The following is a 5734-nucleotide window of genomic DNA, read 5'->3' on the forward strand; positions in this document are numbered from 1 at the left end:
AAAAGACTGGTAGGAGGGACAAACCTTATAAAAATCAAAAGCATCTCTAAAAAGAGTGGGCCAATAAAATTCGTATTGAAGAACCTTTGAAGTAGTATTCTTAAGTCCAAAGTATCCACCACATGCATGATCATAGCAAAAAGAGAGAATAGAATGCTGCTCATGATCAGGAACACATCGTCGGATAATCTGATCCGGATATATCTTAAATAAATAAGGATAATCACAGAAAAAATACTTTACTTAGGAATAAAACCTATACTTATCTTGAGTGGACCAGTGATCTGGAGTCACACTAGAAACTAAGAAGTTGACATTGTCAGCAAACCATAGTTCACTGGACACTATAAATAATTGTTCATCTAAAAAGTTCTCGTTGATTGGAGAATTGACAGTCAAGGAATTGCAAAGCCGGGATAAATGGTCTACAACTAGGTTTTCAACTCATTTCTTATCCCTAATTTCTAAATCAAACTCTTGTAAAAGTAAAACCCACCTAATGAGATGGGCTTTGGCATTCTTAATCTAAACTAGGTATCTAAGAGCAGAATGGTCAGTGTACACCACCACATATGAACCAACTAAGTAAGGTAGAAATTTTTCTAACGCAAACACAACAGCTAAAAATTCTTTTTCAGTGATTATATAATTGAGTTGTGCATAATTTAAGGTCCTACTAGCATAGTAAATGACAGTGGGCAACTTATTAATCCTTTGACCCAAAATCGCTCCTATGGTAAAATTTAAAGCATCAGACATCAGTTCAAAAGGTTCAGTCCAAACAGGTGGTTGAACAATGGGTGTATTGGTCAACTCCTTCTTAAGTTGCTTGAAGGATTCTAGGCACTCTTTAGGAAACTCAAAAGTTTGATCTTTGGGAAGGAATGAAGTGAGAGGTCGGGCTAACTGACTAAAGTTCTTAATAAACCTTCTGTAGAAGCCTGCATACCCTAGAAAAGATCGAATGTCCTTAAAAGATCGTGGATGTAATAAATTATCAATTAAATTCACTTTGGCTCTATCTACCTTAATTCCTTCGTTGGATATTACATGGCCTAAAACAATAACAGATTTAACCATGAAATGACATTTTTCCCAATTTAAAACCAAATTCTTAGATATACATCTTTTCAAAACTAGGGAAAGATGACGAAGACATTCAGAATAGGAATTCTCATGAATTGAAAAGTCATCCAGAAATACTTCGAATAATTTTTTGACCATGTCAGAAAAGATGCGCATCATGCATCGTTAGAATGTAGTAGGGCCATTACAAAGCCCAAAAGGGCATACACCTGTAAGTAAATGTTCTATATGGGCATGTAAAAGTGGTCTTATATTGGTCCTCTAAAATAATTGGGATCTGGTTATGGCCAAAATATCCATCAAGAAAACAATAATATTCATGTCCCGCTAACCTCTCTAATATTTGTTCAATGAATGACAATGGGAAGTGGTCCTTCTAGGTTACCATGTTAAGTTTTCTATAGTCTATGGACACTCTTCACCCTGATTGGACATGAGTTGGAATCAGTTCGTTATTGACATTGGGAACTACAGTAACACAAGACTTCTTGGGCACTACATGAACTGGGCTTACCCATTGGCTATCAGAAATAGGATAAATTATTCTATGATCCAAGCACTTTAGAATCTCCTTCTTAATGATTTCCATCATCACTGGGTTTGCTCTTCTCTGGGGTTCCGTGGATGATTTGGAATCCTTTATAAGATATATATAATGTTGCACAATAGAATGTCTTATACCCTTGATATCAGCTATGGTCTAACCTAGGGCTTCCTTATTATATTTTAACACCTTAAGTAATTCCTCTTCCTGGCTAGAAGTTAAATCTAAAGAAATTATTACAAGAAAAGTCTGGTTAGGCCCTAAGAAAGCATGCCTCAAATTAGATGGCAGTTCCTTAAGATCTAGCTTAGGGGGCTCAACTATGGAAGATTTGGGAATGAAATTGGAAAGGGGTCCTAAGGGCTCTATAGGTGTGTGAAGAATTAGGACTTTAGAAAATAAAGTTTCACTATCATCGTCAACTCATCCATACACTCTTGGAATTCTGAATCAAAATTAATATTAAAGTTGGTAATTAAAGCATTAGAAAAATTTAGGAAATCCTTAAGCATATTGATCTCTTATTCCATATGTGGTTGCTGACTTGTCCTAAACATGTTAAACTCAACAGTTTGGTTGCCAAAAGATAACCTTAGAAAACCATTCGGATAATTGATTAGTAAGGTATGCTCAATGTAGGTATTGCCTATGACACAAGCCATGGTAGGGCTCCCTGGATCCTTATACTTGGCTGTTATAGGCTGAGTAATTATGGAACTAATGTTACCTGCCAAGAATGCATTTTTAGATACAATAGTGATACGTTTGTGAGTACACAAATCTTTCAAGACCTTTGCATAGGCAGGGATCTGGGATATGTCATCCAAAAGAGGGATGTTCACTTTTACCTTTTTGAAGACTTCTAAAATTTTATCCATGGAAGCAGTCTTTTTTTTTTTTTTTTTTTTTTTTGTTTACCAAGTGATTAGAAAATGAGATAGGAGGAACATAAAGACTGTTAGGGATTTTCCATTTTTCAGAAAAATCATTAGGTTCATCAGACGAACCTGGAACAAGAGGCACACTTGCGTCCTCAACAAAAGGAGAGTTAACAGGAGTATGGATAAGGATGATTTAGGAACACTCTGTTGGTACTCTCTACCACTCCTAAGGACATAAACAACATTACATTGGTTGGAGGGCCCTTGTTGGGTTTGACCTTGTACTATATTCAGTGGTGCATTAGGAGGTGCTTATAAAATAATAGGTTGATGATGCTTAGGGTTAGGCTCTAGTTGACTGGGTAAAGTTTCTTTCTCCCTCTCACGGATAATTGAGATAACTTGGATGAGTTTTCTCGTAAGATTTTGATGGCTTGTCATGAGAAAGGCCATGTTTTTTTTCTAAGTCACTTATTTTACTTGCCTCTCCAGTGTTGGTAAACCCAGGGGGTTGCTGATAAGATGATAGGAGAGAGGCCCTAGGAAAACTAGCCTGAGGTCCTACATTTAGCCTAGAAAAAGTATTTTGAAAAAAAGATTATTACGCAAAGGGAGTCCTTTGGGGGTCCAAATTGACCTTGATTATGGAAAATTGGAAGGCTTCACTTGGTTGCCCTGGTTCCAGGAGAAATTTGGGTGATTTCTCTATCCTGGATTGTAAGTGTTACTATATGGATTATTCTGATATAAGGCATTCACACTTTCATTAGAAGTGCCCCCAGAGGTGTTGAGGCATTCTTCTATGAATGTCTAGGAGACTGATACTAAGCACAAATATTAACCAAATTGACTGATGATGGCTCTCTAGGAACAATAACTTCAATCCTCTGGATTAAGCTATCCAAATGGGCTTCCTTGGCTACTAACCCATCCACAAAATACCCTTTCTCTCTTATGAGTCTTTCACTCTCTTGGGTTGATTCTCACTTAGGGGTTTTGTCAGCTGAGTCAAGTAAGAATTCCCATGCCTTTCCTTCATCTGTAAAGGATGTGAATCCCTCAGGGCACATAGACTCTATCATTTGTTTAGTTGGGTAATCAATACCCTCATAAATTATTTGACATAAATACCATAAGTCTAGGCCATGATGAGGGCATTCTTGGAGTAGATCATTGAATCTCTTCATAAGTTTGGAAAAAGACTCACGAAGCTTTTGCCTAAACTGAAGGATATCACTTCTAAGCTTATTGGTCTTATGAGTTGGGAAAAACTTCTTAAGGAAGATAATTGTGAACTGTTCCTATGAGGTTATGGAGTTTGTGGGTATCCTATACAGCCACTTCTTAGCTTGGTATTTCAATGCAAATATGATGAACCTAAGCTTAACAGTATCATCGGAAAGTTGTTGGATCTTAATTAGAACACATACCTCTTCAAATTCTCTTAGAAATAGGTATGCATCCTCAGAGGTCAGCCCGTGAAAGTGGGGCAACATAATGATGTACTGAGATTTAAGCTCAAAATTATTGCCCTGGGCTTGCGGTAGAACTATGCAGGAGGTTGGGCTACTTTAGCATGGTAGAACCTATCTTTCAGAGATTCAGGTGAAGGATTTTGCTATTGGTCTTCCATATTGAAGGGTTTTAAAGAGAGCAAATGTATAGGATCACTACTTATTGGATCTCTTCTTTCTAACCGATTCTTAGTATTACGTACTCACCTAGCACTTATGCAATAGAAAACTACCCACAACTAGAGTAAGACAAGCACAAAAGAATGGAAAGAAAAACTTTTTTTTTATTATTTTTTTTTAATTTTTTTCTTTTGGATTTTGGGAGCTTACCGGCAGGGATCCGGGCTTGCTCAAGTGAATTCCTGAGGTATTGCTACAGGATAAAACCTGTCTTTATCATATTGTGAGGCTTGGCGACCTCCACCGATACAACTATTATTGCAAGTTGTTCTTCTCAGGAATTCAATAAAAGAAAAGAAAAAACAAAACAAAGTAAACAAAGCACTCCGATTTATCAAAAGTAAACGAAAAATAACATGGAACTATCTCCCCGAAAACGGCGCCAAATACTTGTTAGGATTTAAAATGTAACTGGAAACATACGGATCAGTGTAGCTACAGGTCGAACACAGGGAGAGTAGCCACTTTATTTTTGGTTTCTTTTAATAATGCGAAAGTGAACCAATTAATGGTTGTGATCTAATTCTAACTACCGTCCGAAACATATATATCTAAAATAACGTCCTGACCATTCATCATCTAAGAATTCAAATACACAAGCCACGCAATTAAAATTAAATAAATAAATAATTGACAATAAACAACCCACGTAATTAAAAAGCAATGAAGAAAAAAAGTACTGAAATAAAAATAAAGTAAAAAAAAGGGTATAAAACTAGAGAGAGGCTCACAAGTTGGTTTCTCTACTTAGCCCAACGGATGCATCATAATATGAGCTTCCCTACTTGACCAGAGAGTCACTCTTACAAGGTTTACTCTACCTGGCTTTAGGGAAAGGGAGGTAATTAAAATAAAAACAATAAAATGATGGTTCTATGGCTAGGAGGGGCAAAGCCAACACATACACTAGCCATGAACCTTGGGGGAAAGGGAAAACAATAATATAATGAGTGAAATTAAAATCCTAAATTAAGAAAGAAAGGATAGTCAGAAGAGAGAATGAGAGGGGGGAGAGAAGACTATGGAAGAAGCCTACCTACCTAAATCAATGCTTGAACTTGAAAGCTTAGGTGATTTGAGATACTGCCAACCCTAAAAACTAGATTTATAATGAACCAAATCTAAAATTTCTAGGCCTAGAGAAAATAAATCTTGAAAAAAAAAAAAAAAAACAGAACTTGAAAAAGAGATGCTCCACAGCTCATGATCTTGTCACCTAGATCTAAGCCTAGAACTATAACTTAAAAATTACAACTTAATTGTATAAATCATAAACATAAAATGTTGAATAAAAAATAAAAGAGTGCTTACATTAATTGAAATAAAAAAGCTATTACAAAAGTGATTAAAACAAAAACAAAGAAGAACTAAAACTAAAGAGAGTGAGAGAGAGAGAGAGAGAGAGAGAGAGAGAGAGAGAGAGAGAGAGAGAGAGAGAGAGAGAGAGAGAGAGAGAGAGAGAGAGAGAGAGAGAGAGAGAGAGAGAAAGAGAGAGCAACTAAAAAATAACTTAGAAGAAGAATGAAGTG

General features: G+C 36.2%; 1 non-coding gene across 1 annotated transcript; it reads left to right on the forward strand.

The window, feature by feature from the left end:
- Window positions 1-3651: 3651 nt before the first annotated feature.
- Window positions 3652-3758, forward strand: LOC122086705. Its single transcript, XR_006142522.1, has one exon. It is a non-coding gene; the product is annotated as a small nucleolar RNA R71 (small nucleolar RNA).
- The last annotated feature ends 1976 nt before the right edge of the window (window positions 3759-5734 follow it).

Source organism: Macadamia integrifolia, chromosome 1 (assembly GCF_013358625.1).
Source record: "Macadamia integrifolia cultivar HAES 741 chromosome 1, SCU_Mint_v3, whole genome shotgun sequence".
In the NCBI taxonomy this organism is placed as follows: Eukaryota; Viridiplantae; Streptophyta; class Magnoliopsida; order Proteales; family Proteaceae; genus Macadamia; species Macadamia integrifolia.